General features: G+C 45.8%; 1 protein-coding gene across 4 annotated transcripts in view; it reads left to right on the plus strand.

The window, feature by feature from the left end:
* The first annotated feature begins 13,225 nt into the window (after positions 1 to 13,225).
* MACROH2A1 (macroH2A.1 histone) overlaps positions 13,226 to 19,561 on the plus strand; it is a 44,238-nt gene continuing 37,902 nt past the window's right edge. For 2 of the 4 annotated variants that reach the window (XM_071570480.1, XM_071570482.1), the window contains exon 1: positions 13,226 to 13,379. The gene's annotated coding sequence lies outside the window, so the exon portion shown is untranslated. The remainder of the gene's footprint in view (positions 13,380 to 19,561) is intronic. The other 2 variants (XM_071570479.1, XM_071570481.1) reach the window with 1 other exon arrangement.

Here is a 19,561-nt window from a genome sequence, read left to right on the forward strand (position 1 = left end):
TAATACACATTTTCAATAAAGAATTTAAAGTGCCGCAATCAAAGATCACGTGACCTGAGTTTCATTATGAAAAGTACCTGGATTCAATAAAAAGAGGACAGAGCTTTATCCAAGACATAAATTTGGTTCAGGCAGCAATATTGAGAAAGGTTAAATGGTAAAGAAAACGAATCTCTCAAAGCAATATGAATCATAGAGACAGAGCTCGTGGCGAGGTGATAATAAAAATCCCAGCTGTAATTTTCTCCTCATGGATCCAATGCCCACGAGCCAAAGTTGAGCATTCCAGTTGTCTTCTGGTGTCCAAGAGAGCAGAACCACCATGTGTGCCAGTTGATCCCAAATGGGCAACCCAGTGCCATGTATTTCCAATGAATATAATTGCTTGTTTGTAATTCTGAAGCCAGTTTAATCAAAGACAGTTTGAAACTTCTTTACTTAGACTAGAGCTGAGTGGATCTCAATTATTTTAAGCCCTTGAGCAAAGCAGGGACATCCTGGCATGCTGGACCTTCTGTCATGCCACTCTCCCCCTTAAACTTGCAGTAAGATGTTGGACTTATTCATAATTTCTTTAACCTTCTTACTGTTTATTGCCAGAGCCTGTGAAAACTGTGCCAGCATCCCTTTATTTCCAGTTCCCTGGCAGCCCTGTAGTTACAGTCAGGATTTATTTCTTCTTGAAAGTACAGACTAAGTGCCAGACACAGTCACACCACATCACTGCCCCGTGCTGTTGTTCTGCCACATTCCCTGCAAGTTTCTCTGTTACCTTAACACTGATTTTTTTTTGTTTAATTACATTAATTCTCCTTTTATAGCTTAAAGCTTCCCTGATAACCAAAATACAGCCATTGGGGTTGTACATTTAAATGTTTTAATATAGTTCCATGTCTCTTGGATGCCTTCTGGAGAAATAGATACAGCCCAGCTAATACTGTCTGGGTAATGGGAGTCCAGCAGCCAGGGAGAATGTGCTACTCCAGCATGTTTTACACAATTCAGAGCCCTGACAAAGTGCAATATAAAGCAAAATAATAAATACCTCATGTGCTACACTGCAAGTACTGCCTAATGAAAAAATACACATCTTTAGGATGTCTGACAGAGGTCAGACATTGATAAAATCACCAAACTCTTCCAATAAATCCTCTTGCAGCCTCAACAGCTCCAACCTCGTTCAAGCTGCAGTATACCCAGAGAGGGGGTGGATTCCCCATCCCTGGAGGTTTTTCAACTGAGCTTGGCCATGGCACTGAGTGCCATGATCTGGTAAAGGGACTGGAGTTGGACCAAGGGTTGGACTTGATGATCTCGGAGGTCTTTTCCAACCCAATTGATTCTATGATTCCATCCCTTTGCTTCTTATGTTATAATCCCCTCCTCAAAGCAGTCCATGGCAATCCTTACCCATTGCAAACTGGCCACAACCTTCTCATTCTCATTCAGAGAGAGAGCAAAACTGGGGGGTGCCCTTTGCCATCCAAACAACTGTTCTCGTGACCTTTGAGCTGTTTGCCTGAGTAAAGAGAGGAGCCTGGCAGAGCAGAGCTCTCTGTGTGTCACAGCAACCTCCAGCACAGCCTTGTTTGTGCAGAGGCACAGCCCACAACCACACTGCTCTCTGCAGCAGGAGGGAACCCCTCACTGGGAGGAGAAGAACCTAAAAAACCCAATAGCCCCTGGTGCTGCTCCTGGGCACTTAAAGCTAAATGGAACTCCTGCACAGAAACAAGAGTCCTTTAACAAAAAACTGAGTTTCCCAGAAAGCAAAGGTGACCATCTTCTCTCATCCTCTTCCACGGCCACTTCCCCACCTTGGATTCCTCCCTCCTTATTCCCTCTGAGTGGTAGAAGTCGGCGAAGACTTGATGGTAATAATAAAACACCCACTGTCTGCTTTGTCTTCAGGCTGAGGTGATGGCAGGGATCTCTGCAGAAAACAAAGCCTCGCTGCTGATGAAGTCATTTAAAAACCATCTGTCGTAATTTACTGCCTAATGAAGTGAAGGCTCGCTCTCCTCAGCCTCGCTGCAATTTGCCCTTTTTTTGGCACACACATAAAACAACTCTGGCCTCTTCCAGCAGTCTCTGTGACTGCCCAAGCAGTCCTCGAGCCTGGCAAATGTAAAATCCCCAAACTTTGTTTGACCCTCCCTGAAAAACGTTACAATAGAGCCAGTTTTGCAATACTCCAACAGTCATTTTTCTCCCAGTGGCTGTATGTTGGCAGGAAAGGACAAGATCACACAGAACACGCAGCAAACCCAAGTAAAACTGGAGTTCATTGCAGAACTGATTGACTGAGGTTCAGATGCAACTCGAAAGGTGAAATCATCACCCCTTCTTTTATCTTCTCCAGCAAATCACCGTCCTTGACTTGGAATTTCTTCCATCTTCTCTCTTTCTTTTTTTTTTTTTTTAATGCCTGTTCATTTCTTTTGATGGCTGAAATAGAAATCATTGTGCTGGAAATATTGCAGTTTAATATGGGGGAATCCAAGGAGCACATTACTCATGGGATCCCATCTGTTTTCAGGTGCATCCCATTGACCTCATACCCCACATTTTGTTTAGAAACTGAAGAAAAAAAGAAATAATATAGACTTACAGAATGGTTTAGGTTGGAAAAGACCACTGGGATCATTGAGTCCAATAGAAATATGAGAAAAGTTTATTTAATTAAAAAAGAAATAGCCTGATGGTGGCAGAATTTTCCACTTAGAGCTGAGGGAGGTTTACAGCTTGCCAGTAGCTCAGCCTCCATCCTTTGCACATTTTTCTTCCCTTCTGTCTGTAACTCCCTCCCATATTGGCAGGTATGATGATGCTGGGACTGCAAACACCCAAGTACACAAGATGCTGACACCAGGCATGAAGCATTGCACCACGAGGCTGGAAAGGCAGTTTATAGCAGAGCATTTCAGGAGTGCAACGCCACATATTTTCTTTGCTTTCTGTAGCTTTTCTTTAAAAAGTCCCTTTGTGGAGTGAGAGATGCTGATTCAGCATCGCCTCCCAGGGAGCCACGAGAGGGTGAGGATGTGAAGCTGAAACACGAGACCCAGAGCTGGAACAGCTCCTGAGCTCAGCAAAGTCATTCCTCTGCTGTGGCACAGAGCACATCATGCAGGCCTTCAGAGTGCTGAGGTTTCCTGAGGTGGCCAGCACAACACTGCTCATGTCTGCAGCCAGCCAGACAGCAGGAGTGGAGTGGGGCTGTCTGTCTGAGCCCACCCAGGCAGGGCAGGTCATCTCTGCCTCCTGGAAAGCTTCCCAGCCTTATTCCTGACAGCCCCGTGGCCACAGCGGCCCTCCTGCTCCAGCTCCACTTGCCAAATATCCTTTCTTTGGCACTCACTGTGGAGAAACTTCTCCTTTTTGCCAGGTGAAATGTGTTCACTGAACTGAGGGTATTTGGTTGTAAATCCTGGGTTGGGCTTTGTTTAATGTTCCTTGGGTCTGGTGCAGTTTGTCCATCTGCTCCCAAGGGCTGCACCCCTTGTGGGTGCTGAGATACTCATTTTATTGCTCCCATTATCCCCTTCTCCCTCCTGGGGCATCCTGCTGACTGATTTGAGCCTATGAATGTGTTTTCAGATGCAAAGATCTGAAAACCATTTCAGGGCTTTCAAACAGAAGGGTATTTTCCAGCATTTTTTCCTCAGCCAGTGTCATCTGCTTTGAACAGGATTTTTGTGGTGCTTTGCACCTCTTCTTTGAGTCCTTTGTCACAGGTTTAGTGTCACCAGTGCAGGGCTGACCTGGTTTAGAAGATCATAGTTTTTTTTGTAGCCTCTACAACTAAACTTTCAGTCTGTGTGGTTTTCTTCAGTGTTTTGCCTGTAATTCCCATTGTCTCTGCAGCAATCGAGTTGTGTCATTGTGTGCTTCCAGTGGCTGCCAATTCCCTTTCTCCTCCTGCATAGCTCAGGGGATGTCAAGGTAACCTGGCAGACCCTGATCTGCCTGTCTGGTTTGCTTTCCCTTTCCTTTTTGCCTGTTTTTGTGACCAGTAGAACTCTGGATTTTATAGACTCCAATTCCATGTGGTTCTGCAAACCATTCCTGGCCAAAACAATGCAGAGTTTCACCCTTCAAATCACCACCACATAGTGTAACATTTTTCTTTCTTTTCCCCCTGAAGACTGGGACATCAGGACTTCCCTGGATGCCAGTACTGCTCACAACCCTATTAGCCAAAGCAAATCCCATCATTGTTTTTCTTCCCAGTTCCACACACTTCTTACACTGATTTCTGGATAACAGAACTGCCTCCACAACAGCACAGCTTGTCACAGCAACATTTATCACTCAGTTCCTGTCTTTAACCTCAAACCAGAGCTCATAGTGCAAGATAAAGTGATGCCAGACCACACAGTTCATCTCTGAGCTGGAGGTACCAGCCTTGGAGCCTGGCTTCCTTCCCAGGCAGATGCCAGCCAGAGCCATATCCTGCTTGGAAGGCTTGGCCAGCTCCAGTTTCTCTCACTTTGGCTGTTGTTCAGCAGAAGGTTCATAATAAAGCTCAGTGACAGATGCAATAAACCCTTCTCTCATCTACCTCCCATTGCTACCAGTGCAGCATTAGGATTTTTGTTAGATATTTCTTGACCCTTTCATCTCTTTCACTGCTTAATGCAGCTCCCAGTGAAGCACTGCCATGAAATCCTGCCCTAATCCTACTCTTTGCCTTCAAGGCAAAAAATAAAATTTTAAATTGGGAATTCAGTTCATCTCAGTGTTCCTTTTCCCTTCATGTCTGTTCAGGTATATATAAAAATGACAAATCATTTTTGGTTTTGTTTTTTTTTAACTTACACATAATGGTAATTATTTAGCAATGCTCCACATTACTCCAAAGTCAAGGCAAGCAAGTTAATAAACTGTATGTGGTACCTTTGCACTTGCAATGTGGTCTATGTATAAACTGTCTGACAGCTGAGGGAAGGTTTAACGACCCAGTGTTCTTCCAGAAGTGTCTGTATGGGGCATTCCCAGCAGCACAGTTCCAGCTGAGACTTAATCAAAGTCTAAAACTGCAGTTTAAATGCAATTTAAACTCCACCTGCTGGCTGAGCTCCTTAATGGCATCATGTCTGCACATACAGATGGTAAAGAGGCTTAAGGATGCTCCCCGTCCGTTGGTAAGGGGCTTAAGAAAGATCTGTGATTCATCCCATTAAGAAAAATACCAGACAAGAGTTTCTAAAGTGATTAATGATCTCTGTAGCTCCGTTTAATAGAAACATGCCTGAGAGACCTGATTTGCAAAATCACTTTTGAACACTGGCCACAACAGCCCAGAAATATTCTGAAATGCAACTGGGGGTCTGAGAGAAGCAACAAATGTCCTCTCAGTTAAAAAAAAAAATGGGCTATATGTCATGAAGCAGGCTTGAAATAGTGGTTTGAGCAACCAGATATTGTTTTGTTTCCCAAATCCAGTTTCCAGGTAATTTCAGGTAACTGTAGGAGAGTGGACTTCAGTCTCTGTACATACACACAGAGACCACAATGGACACACTGACAACGAGGGCAATGGGAGTGGGGCAGAGCTGACATTACTTCTACTGGGACTCCTCTATGCCCTTTTACAAAACCATACATTGAAACCAAAACAGGAGTTTGTTTTCTCTCTCTTTTTTTTTTAAATTTTAGTACCTAAGAAGCACCTTCAATAGAAAAACAATCTATAGAGCAGTTTAAGAACATGAGGTACATTCAGGAGAAATGTTGGGCACTAATAAATCCTTCCATGTGTGATAAGGGTAGTTTAGCATAAAACTACACATCTTTTATTTTCTCAAACTGGCCAGACTTTAGAAAAATACTATGATATTAATGAGACAGAAACCTCTGAGAATTCAGTGGATGGCATACAGGGAAATCAAAAATTATTTTAAGAGGGCACATTCCCAAGCTATGAAGGTTATTGACAACAATCAGTCCATTCAGGAAGTCATCAAACACTGATTATTTTCTTTCCAAAATAGTACATAGAAAGATGTAGATTTTAATTTTGTTTCATATTCATATTTCATATTCATTTATTACCCAATAAAAAGTTTATGTGACCATATTTCTGTTGCAGGAATTGTTTGGAAAGTATTCACCACAACTGTTACCCAGAGAATGCTTTACTTTCCACAGCTCAATTTGTGGGGCAGGTCAACTGACACTTGAGACTAATTCTGCTTGCCTGGCTAATCCACGAGCTTCAGAATGACCCTCTAAGCACTTCCAAACAAATATGCTGGCCCATCTCCCACTGATACTCACCCCAGTGCTTTCAACAAGCCTTTTTTTTTTTTTTATGGACAAAAATGTCATCAAGATGAATTCAAAGGAAGCAAGTAGGAAATAACATACCCTGACGTGAATTGCAGGGCTTTATGTAAACACACACATAGAAAAGAATATACATATATTAGAGGCACCTGCTTATTCTTATTGTGCCCAGTGACAGAACCTGAACACTGCACTGCAGGAGCCTTCAGCTGCCCAGAGCCCGGGGGTGCAGTGCAGGTGAGTCCCGTAGAGGGAGATGTTGCTTTGTTTCTTCCTTATTTTAAAGCTTTTCTGTCCGTGTCATGGGAAAACTTCATGTGCTCCAGTCATTGCACAGACACTTTGGGACACGTAGATTTTTCAGATGAGCAAATCATGCACCAAACTTGTCAGTTGTGTGTAGGACTGAATTAAATGTTTCCATTGTCTTGACAGAGGGCTTTTTTCAGACTTCTGCTCCAGAAAGCACCAACAATGTACTGTTCCTGAGTACCAGTAGTGACATGGCAGTTGTTGTGCCAGCATCACTGAATTTACAATTCATAACTTGTCCAGGGGGAGACCATGAGGATGCTCAGAGGGCTGGAGCATCTCTGCTATGGAGACAGGCTGAGACACCCGGGGGTGTTCAGCCTGGACAAAAGAGGGCTCCAGGGAGACCTCATTGTGGACTCTCAGTACTTAAAGGGAGCTTATAAAAAAATGGAAACAAACTTACTTATTACATGGGCAGACAGGGATAGGACAAGGGGGAATGGTTTTAAACTAAAAGGGGAGATTTAGATTGGATATTAGGAAGAAATTCTACCCTGTGAGGGTGGGCAGGCCCTGGCACAGGTTGCTCAGAGAACCTGTAGATGCCCTATCCCTGGAAGAGTTCATCCAGGCTGGATGAGATCTTGAGCAACCTGGGACAGTGGAAGGTGTCCCTGCCCATGGCAGGGGGTTGGAATGAGATATCTTTAAGATCCCTTCCAACCCACACCATTCTGTGATTCTACGATTCCCAAAGAGGGATGGAGATGGAAACTGTTCTTGCAAAGCAATCAGGCAGCTGCTGCATTGCCAGAACTCCTGAGGTCCTTCAGCAAACCCGACCATGTCCCCTGGCACTACTTTTGACATGAACACACGTCTGTGTTCCTCACAAACATGCAGCACCATCACTTCCTCATCCTGTCCCCCTCCCTCCTGACAAAGAACACACTCCAAAATGAACAGAAGGAATGATGGGCTGTCTCTGATATGAATGAATTCATGAGGCTCAGGTTACATTGAGGACATCACCTTTAGTCTGCTCTGACAGCCCAGGATCTTCCTATCTGCAAGAGAAGTTTTGATTCACTTGAAGAGTAGAGTTTGTCTCATGAGATGGATGTAAAAGCCTCTGATTTCACTGCTGCCTGGTATTGTGGTGGACTCCAATTCTCTTGACTCTTTCATGAACTATATTCTATATAATGTCTGCTGTCCAGCACAGGAGCTTTTTTAATTAATATTCCCCAGAGGGGTGATCTGATTTTGCTTTTGCAGGCAAAGAAATGGGTCTCCTTTAAAAATAACCTCTTCTATGAAATGATGCATCACAGCACTCCCATGCAGAACAGCAGTTAGCAAAGTATTCCATAGCAACGGCCACATCTTAATAGAAGATCATCTCCTGGACATCTCCCTCTGCATTTCTGCAATTACCAACTATGTCTCCTACCATCTGCAATTATATAAAATCCCTCTGGCAATTACAGCTATTGCTTACATGGAAAATTAATGTTGTGGAGCAACAGGATTTAATAACTAAATATAAGAAATGTGAGTTATTACTACATGACTATCTGCCAAGCTTTACACCAGCTACCAGGAACCATTGAGCTGATCAACATGGGATGTAATTTCGAATTCCTTAACTTAATAATATAAATCATAGCTCTTGGATTTAATATTTTCTTTGCACAATAATGCAGAACTTTCCCCAGCCACTTGACATTAAAAATGCAGCAATGCAAGAGGCTGTTTTGAATAGCAGAAAGGGATGAAGTGATTTGCTTAATGGACAACCTGGGAGCAGGTTATGCTCAGAGCAGCTGTGGCCACATGGGAGGCAGCTCTGCCTGTTCCCTGGGTGCTCCAGGGTGTGTCAGGCTTCTTTTAAAGGACACTCCTTCCATATTGCTGGGAAACCAGCAGTTATGTTTCCTGATGTCACTGCTGCTGGGCTACTGGTTTTATAAACCAAAACAGCACTTAGATTTTATTTAGAAGAAGCAGGTATTGAACTGCATTATATTGCAGGTTAATATTATCCCTAATGTGAAGATTAATAGTGACATTACAGACTTTGCCTTTATTTTTTGTCACAGCATCCATTAACTGGATGAATGACATCACAACCTGGTTTTAAAAGTGCAGTAATCATAGTCACTCTTGTTTTCCAGTTTCAAAATAAAAATTTGCCTTCTTTTTTATTTCAGACATTTTCAAAACGATTAAACATTTTCTGATAGAGGGTATAAGTATTGATAAAAATTTCCATAGCTGGCATTTCTCTAGAAGAAAGCAATGGCACACGTTTGAAAAAGTTGCTTAGCACAAATGTCATTTTGGGGAAAAAACCCAAGAGGTGGCCTGCCTAGAAAGATTTGGGACAAAGTAAATTATTGGTCCTAACTTATCTCTGTCTCCCAGCCTGGGAAATGAATCCCAGACATCCACTTCTTGTGCACTGGAAGTATTAATCTCACCACAACATGTTAGCACCAGTTGGCACTTCTGCTACAGAACAACACACCTGGTACTTAATATGGAATCACCAGTGCCTTGACAATATCAAGGCAGGAAGAAATGCTCAGAAGAGAGGGAATATCCCAGTTGTCATGGCTTGGATGTCAAAACAAAGAATGACTATTTGAACATGGAATTAATCCTGTTCACCTGTGGTAGATAAAGGCTGAGTGTAAAACAGCAGCTCAGTTCAGTTCAGCTGTCAGGTTTTGAACTGTGCTGAAACCAAACTGCAGTTCTCTGGTGGTCTAGATAATGGAGATAAAAAGGGGATCATTAAGATCAGTGCACAAACCAGGTGTCAAACACTGTGGTCCCAGCATCAGTTTGGAGTCAATCTCAGTTGTAGAAGTTCTTGATCTTGATGGGCTAATTTTGAATAATGAGCAAACTGTGTGTCTTTATGGTGGCTGGAAACGAGTGAAGGGAAAGCAAAGACCTGGCCCACACACACTGCAGTGCTGAAGTGCGTCATCCCCCAGTGTGGTGACGATGGCAGTGGATTACAACAATCCTCCTGAGGCAGGGCCAGCCCTCTGGAAATCACAGCTAATCCTCTGCTGGGACAGCACTAGGACTGTGGGTTGCATCAGGAGGTGATTTGGTACAAGGTCACTGTGCCCATCTGATGGCAAATGCAAGAATGTCAACAGCCTGACGCACAGACAGGTGTATGCGTGTGACTGTACCCTGAAGGCACGGAGTGGAGAGGCATGGATTAGTCACACAGCCTGCAAAGAGAGAGGCTAAGCAGCTGAAGGAGGCTCAGAGAAGCCCTTTCAGAGAAGCAGGTCATGTCTGAGGAATCTGTACTTTCTTTTGATTATGTGAAGGTGGAAGGAAAACAGCAGGGACCTGCTGGCAGGGCACACGACATCCTGAAGGGATATCTCAGCAACCCGCAGTAACCTGGGACGTGCATTCCCAATATCCAATAAACACACAGCAGCAAATAAACACCAGTGACAAATGGGGTGACACATTCAGAATTAAGATAGCTGTCCCGAAGTGAAAACACTTATCTAAGTTTAAGAGGATTATCACCAGCCACAACCCTTCCCACACGGCTCTGCCCCCTCTCAGGCAGTATTTCCTTCTCCATCATCTCTGCTGCATAAACAAGTTAAGTGTTTATGTTCTCAATCACTCCGAACTATCTTCTGCAAATAGTCTCTTGAGATTGTTGAAATTGATTAGAGAGTCAAGGAGTCAAAATGAAGTAAGGGTACAAAAATGAACTATTTATATTAATCGCAAAGACAGTGGAGCTCTGAAAAGGTGTTTTTATCATTCTATATATAAATAATAAATCACTGAACAAGCAAAGGGAATAAAATCTAAGCCAAGGCTTGTTTTAGTGAGGTGGTTCATCTAGTGTAGTTTCACTGGCTGTTGGAGCAACTTCTAGACAGTCGTGACACACTGTGTGCTTTCAAAATGGGTGTTCTTTGTAGACCCAGCAGATGTTCAACATGATAAATCTGTGTTTTGGTAGGAGGTGAGCCAGGCAATGCTAGCATAAAAAATGATCAGCAGCAGTCTCCAAGCAAGCATCCCATTCCATGCACAAATTGTTCAGACCCTCTGCAAACTCAGGCAGCTCCCACTCTAGAAATTCTCACCAATGGTGTTTTGAAGGCTTTCTTCAAAAGCACAAAATCCAGAGACTCCCCTTCAAACCAGACAAAATGAGCAGTGATAATAGAAGAGCATAGAAAGTGACCTACACTGATTTCCCAGATGGTCCTTCTGTCTTCCCTGGTGGAATCACAGAATTATAGAATGGTTTAGCTTGGAAGGGACCTCAAAGATCATTTTCCAACCCCCAGCTCCCCACGCCTTGTAGCCCCCCCTTAGACAATGCGGTGGGTTCTTTAAGTTTCACATGGGTCTTCACAGCTCCCATCAACAGAAATATTTGGGGGTTTGTTTTTTTAATTTAAATAAAACTTGTGTGGGTGACGGTAAAAGAGAGTGGGGAGAGCCAAGCACTGGAGGACCAGATCTTTTGGGTGCTCTGCACAGCACATGGGAAGGGGTTTTGTGTGGGCAGCACTACCAGCAAGGAAAAAGGGAGCGGAGCTTCACTGCGATGTGAACAGAGGAGGAGGAGGTGGGAGGGAGATGATGTGTGTGGATACGAACACAGGGAAAGCAGAGTGTCCTCATCTGTGAAAGAGGAGCCACAGCAGATGGCCTAGGAAGGACTGTATCCATATCCTTGGGTTAAGGGCACGCAGGGACTACAGGGTATTTGTCCAGCAGGGAGTCTTTGTTATGCAAACCTGCCCCGCTGAATGGCATTCAGGGTATAATTAGCACTCAGGGAGCACAGTCAGGACAAGGTTGCATTTGACCGTGTGCTGCATTGACAGGTAATAATGAGAGATGTCTTGGGAGATACTTGAGTTTAGCAGTGCTAAAAACCAGACCAGGTCTGGCCATTTCGATGGATTACAGCACCACAACTACAATGCCTGAAACACTTTTTGAAGGGATGTTTCTCAGACCAGCCCCACTTGTTTCACATAAGTGGTCCTCACTTCCCTGTTTTTCATTCTTCCTTTAAACCATCTTCTTCTTCCTGCTCTTTTGTGTGACACAGGCACTGTGATGATGTGCTGATGCTGAGCGAAATACAGGAGAGCTGGAGCTCAGGGCAGTTGGTGAGGAGAGAAGCTCCTTGCCCTCCAGTAGCTGTTGGTAGCCACAATGGTGTTATGCCACTGCCAGCTGTTACAGCTCTACCCATGAAAGACCAGCAGGGCACACTGGGGAGGATGTGCTGGCCTCCCACGTTGGGCACTGAATGAAGAGGATGCTCCATTCAGGTGGGAGCAGTGGAAGACTCTGGGAGCATTGGCAAGCCAGGAATCTTTCAGGGCATTTAAAACTCCAGCTGCCTCCAGTCCCACCATTGTAAGGGCAGTGGCAGATGGTTACGACTTGTCTGTCCTGCAGTCAAGATCCGCTGTGGCAGCTCCTCTTTGTCAGTGGCGGGTGGTGGATGAAACCCTTGGAGAAGGCAGGAAAGGGGCCAGCCCTGGTCCGTGTGCTGGGCAGGGCTCCCACTCCGCCAAGGGGAGCCCCAAGGGTCCCATAAACCCCTCCACGTGCTCCATTTGAGGCCTCTGGAAAAGGGCAGGGAGGTACCGAGGGTTCGCCTCGCCTGCCGACCCAGCTGCTCCTTTTCTTTCCCCCAAGAAGCACAGACCACATCGCGAGGGAAGAGGCTCTTTGGTCCCTCAGGCCTTGGCCTGGGAGGTTGGGGAGCGAACACGAGCGCACACAAGGGCGCGGCAGCGGCGGGGCCGGGACAGGGATCGCACCGGGCACAGGGACCGGACCGGGGCTGGGGACTGGGGACAGGGACTGGGGACCGGGACCAGGGGAGGCGGAACAGCCCCGGGAAGGCCCGGCGGGGTCGGGAGGGAGCGAGAATGGACCGGGAGGGAGTAGTGTGATGGATCCAGGGATGGTGGGGAACCGCCAGGGGATGGATCGTGAGGGACGGGACGGATCGCCGAGAGGATGAGTCGCCAGGGGAAGGATCGTGAGGGACGGGATGGGTCGTGACGGACTGCCGGGGGATGGACCCTGAGGGATCGCCACGAGGAGGGATCGTGAGGGACCGCCAGGAGATGTATCGTGAGGAATCGTGAGGGACCGCCAGGGGATGTATCGTGAGGGACCGCCGGGAGATGGATCGCCAGGGACGGCCAGGACATGATATATCATGAGGAATCGTGAGGGACCGCCAGGAGATGGATCGCCAGGGACGGCCAGGACATGATATATCATGAGGAATCGTGAGGGACCGCCAGGAGATGGATCGCCAGGGACGGCCAGGACATGATATATCATGAAGAATCGTGAGGGACCGCCAGGAGATGGATCGCCAGGGACGGCCAGGACATGATTTATCATGAGGAAACGTGAGGGACCGCCACGAGATGGATCGCCAGAGACGGCCAGGACATGATGTATCATGAGGGACCGCCAGGGGATGTATCGCCGGGAGATGTATCTATCGCCGGGGGATGTATCGCCAGGGAATGTATCTATCGCCGGGGGACGCATCTATCGCCGGGCAGGACTGAGGGCCGGGCCGGTGTCGCGGCCTCCCCCGGGGGCGGGCGGGGATGTGACGCGGCGCGCGGGGCATTGTGGGAGCTGCGCCAGCCCGTCCTGCCCATCGCGGTGGCCCCGCGGGCGGAGCGGGGACGGGAACGGGGAAAGCCAAAGGAACGGGAACGGGACAGGCAGCGGGGCCGCCGCCGGCCCACGGGAGGAGACATCGTGCCCGCGCCGTAAGTCCTGGCAGGGAGGCGAGCGGGGTGCCGGGGGCTCGGTCGCGGTGCGGGGACTGCCGGCGGCAGCGCGGCCCGTCCCTCCCCGGAGTTGTGCCGCTTCCCCTTGTGTGTCTCGGGTGAATCCCGGAGATCCAACCGCGCCCGGCGAAATGGAGGCAGCGGGGCTGTATTGCCATAGAATCCGCTGTGGAATGACGGCGGTGGGGCTGGAAAAGGCGCCCGGCGGGGGTGCGGGCCCGCAGGCTGCCCAAAGCTCCGCACCCGGACCGCGGACAGGGCGGCAGAGCGGAGGGAGAACCCCGGAGAGGCTGCGGGAGAACCCGGGGAGGGAACCCGGGGGGGCTGCGGGAGAACCTCGGGGAGGGAACCCGGGGAGGCTGCGGGAGAACCCTGGGAGGGAACCCGGGGAGGCTGCGGGAGAACCCGGGGAGGCTGCGGGAGAACCTCGGGGAGGGAACCCGGGGAGGCTGCGGGAGAACCCTGGGGAGCTGCGGGAGAATCGAGGGGAACTGCGGGAGAATCGGGGGGAACTGCGGGAGAACCCGGGGGGAGGCTGCGGGAGAATCGAGGGGAACTGCGGGAGAACCTCGGGAGCTGCGGGAGAACCGGGGGGAGGCTGCGGAGAGCGCAAGGAAAGAGCACCAGGACGTGTTCTTTTTTTTTCCCTGCATTTCACTTCGGGGTGAAGAACCCGCGGCGCAAAAGTTACCTTACGCATGTGAATGACTTAATAAAAAGGAAAGGAAGGGAAAAAAAGGTGACTGGCGTTTTTTAAACCGTAAGCAAAGAGCGGTAAAAATAAATGGTGAGAATAAAGCGTGGCTCCGTGTTGTTTTGGAAGCGTCCCTTGCGGTGCAGCCCGCAGTGTGTGTGCCTGCAGGGCTGGAGGGACTGCCGGGGGTGGGTGTTGCTCCTGCGGGACCGCCAGCACTGCAGGTGAATGCAGGTTCCCGAGGGACTGGGATCCAGACCCGGGGCTGGCATGTTTGTGCGTGCAGGAGACACAGCAAAGGTAGCTAACGGCTCCTGTAACTTGTATCTTCCTGCAATCCTTTTGTTTGCGCTGTAATCTTTAAAAGCAAGTTGCAGAAGGCCCGTGAAATTGCGTCCTAAGCCGGGAATTGGAGCCGGGTCGTGGGCAAGCAGCGTGGTGGAACACTGGGGATGGAGGCAGGCTGGTTGCTGAAATGTGTTTGGATGAGGCTTGGTATTTATCCCTTGACCGTACAAATGAACAACCCTTTTTCCCCCCAGGACTGTGTGTGTGTAGCTGTCACGTAGCAACAGGTCTGTAGGGAACTTTGCAGATCCACTGCCCGCCCCGTTCTGAAGAGCAGAAGAAATAAATGAGTGAAGGAGCAAGAGTGAAATTAATAAAAACAGTACCTGGGGTCTTGGGTACAGCCCAGAGTTGAAATACTGAAGTGAGAAGAAGACAAGTTGCTTTGAAAATATGTTTTAATGCAATTGGGTATGAGAAATTTTGTACCAGGTGGTCTCTAGAAGACTACCCAATGTGTTTGGGGGGCTTTTTTCCCCCAGGTTTTAGGAAAGAAAGGAATTGGATTGTTGTTTTCTTAGTAATGGTTGCAGATTATTTTGCTGCATTATGTTTCATAACCTTTCACAGTGAAATCTCCCAGGCCTTCTGGGTCCCTGAAGAGTAACTCTGCTTGGCTGTGTGTACTGTACACCCTTCTGATTGCCAGCAAAGCCAAATGTTGACAGTGTAGCTTAAGCCATAATTGATCTGAGAACTAGTAGCAAGACTAGAATTTGGCTTAGTGACAGTAGGAAAGGAAGAGTGTTTGAGCACTGCTTATTTTGGAGATGAACATTATAAAAAGAGAAGTCCACCACTGCAAGCTTAGACTTGAAAGAAATTTGTGTGTTTAAATTGTCCTTAGGAGTTGCCTGGTGCTGCCAATGCACGGCAGTGAGGTTGGATACCAGATACTCTCTTGATAGGAAAGGTGATACAGTAACACTCTGGAAGAATAGTCATGAACCTGAGCTCTCAGAGAAATTCTGAAATATTTTTGTACAGCTCTGACAAGTAGGAGGATCAAGGCCTGTTTTCTGTTCCACAGAAAATGTGGTCCTGGCCCAGCAAAGGGATAAAGGAGCAGGAATCTGGAACTGGTATCACAAGGGGGGAAAAGAGTCTCCATATAGATCCTCTATGGGAGAGGGAATATTGGCCCAGTGGGCAGTGCCATCTTCATTGAGTTTTGTCCACTCAAGAGGTAAAATTGGTAAAGAAACATGCAGTGCTTGTGGAAAGAGTGCAGGACTAGCTGGCCTGCTTGCTAGGGAAAGATGCTGTAAATGCATAAAGAAGCTCCATTCCTTACCCAGACCCATTCTGGAGACAGGATGGGGCAGGATTTGTGGTCCTTGCTCCAGAAGTGGTGTGAGAATCACACCTTTCAGGACCTCCTCAGTGGGTCGAGTTCTCACAGTCCCCTCCCTCAGCAGTATCACATCTGTCTTAAATTTCATTCTGCATCCACAGTTTGCCTTGGAAGCATCCACATGAATTCTTTATTGTGTTTTTGTTTTCTTCCAAAAAATGTCAAGGGGCAAAAAAAGTTTTCAAAATGTTCTTTAAAGCAGTTTTTCTGAACATTGAATTTGCAAATGGTCCAGTGATTTAAGGCCCTCTATCAATTTTTATGCTTCCTATCTGGTATACAAAGAGCTGTAATGTACAAATGAGCTTATTTGGGGCCAGTTCTCCCAGCAGTGGTCAATGAAGACAATTGTATTTACGTTTTCCTGACTACTGGTGGCAGGATGCCCAGCTGAAACTCTTGTCACACTCCCAGCACTGTTTGTAGTGGAGGTTTGCACATTAAAGGCTGTTTGTTTTGGTGTTTCAGACCCACTGGGGGAGAGAGGAACTTGTGCCAGTTGAATACAATTGTACAACAGCATTTTGTTTAGTACACAAGTTTTGTGAAAATATTCCTCCTTTTCTCATCCTTTCTGTTATAGATATGGGAATTTTAGTCACCTTAATCTTCAACAGAAAGCATTCTTAGATGAGGAGTGTTTTCTCTGTTTTCCATGTGAAAATAAATGTATGTGTGATGGTACCTTTTCAGGTGGTAAATTAAGGTAGTTTTGGAATGACTGTTTCACAACTGGTTTCACTCCTGTCTGTTTCAGACCTCAGAGTTATTGCTTTGGTGAAGAACTAAAGCTAAAGTTTGAAATCAAATGATAACTGAATGATAACTCTTTTTAGTGCTGTTGTACCTCAAATCCCCAGTCCCAGACTGAGCCACTGTTGTACTGGGCATTATTAGAGACCATTTTATACTGACTACAGGCAGTGCATTTTATAAATATGCCAGAGTAGCTTCTGATTAGCCAAGAAATGAGCAAGTTTAGTTGTTAAAGCAAATTCAAATGCACCTTTTCAAAGAGAGTTCAGTGAGCAGCTGTTATTACAGTACATGAAGAGATTTAAGAGAGAATGGCAGCACTTACGTGGTTGATCTTTTGAAACAATGGAAAGAAAGTAGCATTGCAGTTAATCTCTTTTGTGATACAAAAGTGAACTTTCCAGCTTAGTCTTCGTACTGAAAGAAAAGAAAAATAATTACTATATCTTAGTATTTTTCCTACTGTAGTAATGATCTCCTGGATTCCACTACACTGGTATGATGATGTAGATCTAAATTTAATCTCTTTGCTGAGTGCAGTTAATACAGCAGGGTAAGCCACGATCAGAACAGGCCCTGCCTGACAGCAGTGGCATTCATAGTAATTTGTTTAGTCATTAAGAACCAGTACCTGAAAACTATTAGTAGCAGGGTTGTTTTATTACTGCTCTTTGATCAGTGTGTCAGGTCGACTGAGCTAATAAAGAACTGGTGTGTGGAATTTGGGTATCACTTTAGCAGGATGTGCAGCCTCTTCTTGATGTTAAACCTTTCAGAAAAACAGATGCTTATGTGCATTTTAGGAAGATGGTATTTAAAAGTGTGGTGTAGCAGAGTATCTTCACACAGAGAAATATGGCCAACCGAGTTACTACAGCCAATTTCCAACAGAAAAATGTTAATTAGCTGATTTCATCGCTACACCTTAACGTTTTCTTAGAAAATTTATTTCTGGCTTGCAAAGACGTGACAGCAGAGGAGCCTTGTAGCTTGAATCTTTGCTGTGACCCAATTAATACCCCATCAAATCTCGTTTCTGGGTATTTGGACATCTTAGACAGCAATATGAATCTTGGTACAGTCCTTAAGGGGTTTTCAAAAGGCTGTGGATCAGGTGCTAAATTCTGCATCAATGGCAATCTGTGTCCAAGCACAGCAGAGCCACTGAAGAAAATAGTGTTAAATGTGATTTGAAGTGAAAGGTGAACTTCAGAACTTGACTCCTCATGCCCTGATCATCACAGTGATAAACAAAATCATGTTATTGCCAAATCTTTGGAGGCTTTGCAGTGTATTTGGTTAAGTTTCTCAATAATTCCATTGCAAAGGCAGGAGAGAAGAAAGAAGGAAGGAAAGAAAGAAAGAAGGAAGGAAAGAAGGAAGGAAGGAAAGAAGGAAGGAAAGAAAGAAAGAAGGAAGGAAGGAAAGAAGGAAGGAAGGAAAGAAGGAAGGAAGGAAAGAAAGAAGGAAGGAAAGAAAGAAAGAAGGAAGGAAAGAAAGAAAGAAGGAAGGAAAGAAAGAAGGAAGGAAAGAAAGAAAGAAGGAAGGAAAGAAAGAAAGAAGGAAGGAAAGAAAGAAAGAAGGAAGGAAAGAAAGAAGGAAGGAAAGAAAGAAGGAAGGAAAGAAGGAAAGAAAGAAGGAAGGAAAGAAAGAAGGAAGGAAAGAAAGAAAGAAGGAAGGAAAGAAGGAAGGAAAGAAAGAAGGAAGGAAAGAAGGAAGGAAGGAAAGAAGGAAGGAAAGAAAGAAGGAAGGAAAGAAAGAAGGAAGGAAAGAAAGAAGGAAGGAAAGAAAGAAGGAAGGAAAGAAAGAAAAGAAGGAAGGAAAGAAAGAAGGAAGGAAAGAAAGAAAAGAAGGAAGGAAAGAAGGAAGGAAGGAAAGAAGGAAGGAAGGAAAGAAGGAAGGAAGGAAGGAAGGAAGGAAGGAAGGAAGGAAGGAAGGAAGGAAGGAAGGAAGGAAGGAAGGAAGGAAGGAAGGAAGGAAGGAAGGAAGGAAGGAAGGAAAGACAGAAAGAAGAAAGAAAGGAAGGAAGGAAAGAAGGAAGGAAAGAAAGAAGGAAAGAAAGAAAAAGAAAGAAAGAAAAAGAAAGAAAGAAAAAAGAAAGAAAGAAAGTACCTGTCCATTGACTGTGATTCATTTAAAATATATTTCCTTATTTTTCTCATGCTGCTCAAATCCTGTGTGGACTGTGGTGCATGTGATAAGGTTCCTTCGGTTGGCTCTGATCTGCGGGCTCCTGGTGACTCAGCAAACAGCTCTGGTTCATTAGTGTTGGCAGCATTCCAGACTCTCTGGTGTTGCAAAGAGAAACCATTTCGGAACATGGAAGGCACATGGATGGCTTTCTGTGGGCTTTGAGCTGTTGCTGTGCTCTTTACATTTCACTTCAATGCAGTTTCTTGTGGCTTTGCAAGTGAAATCTCTTTCCCTTCTCTTTTTCCGTGGAGAACGAGAAGTGGAGATGTTCTGAGCTCGTTGGGCCATCCCTCAGCCCCAAGGCAGGAGAAACAGGTTCTGCAAAGTAACGATCCTGAGTGCACAATTAAGCTCTGAAAAGGCTTTGCCATGCCAGGCTCTCACTTTCACCTTCTAATGACACCGTTAGCAACAGTAAAAGTGGTACTTGAAACCCGATTGAAGTTTCCCTCCCTTCACCCCCAACATCTAAACAGTCAGTGAGTCACTAGAAATGGGATCCTTGAGATGGGAAGCTCTGAAACTCATCAAATTTCACATTTAATACTAAAAGTTCGAGAAATTCTTGCTTTTTCAACAGGTAACGGCCCTCACCACCACCTTAGTGATTCAAAGTTTTTCCTCACAAAGAAACTTAGAGCCAGAAAGGTCTTTAATGTTCTGTATGAGATCAGGTTAATTGTCAAGATAGGTCCAGAGTTATCCTAAATAGTAACGCAAGAAATGTGACCAAATGTATAAAATACAGGGAGAAAATAACCTGTAGAATTTGCAGAGGTGATAAAATAAGGCTGTGAAAGAAAAAAGACACCATTT

The sequence above is a fragment of the Pithys albifrons genome, chromosome 15 (assembly GCF_047495875.1).
Source record: "Pithys albifrons albifrons isolate INPA30051 chromosome 15, PitAlb_v1, whole genome shotgun sequence".
Lineage (NCBI taxonomy): Eukaryota > Metazoa > Chordata > Aves > Passeriformes > Thamnophilidae > Pithys > Pithys albifrons.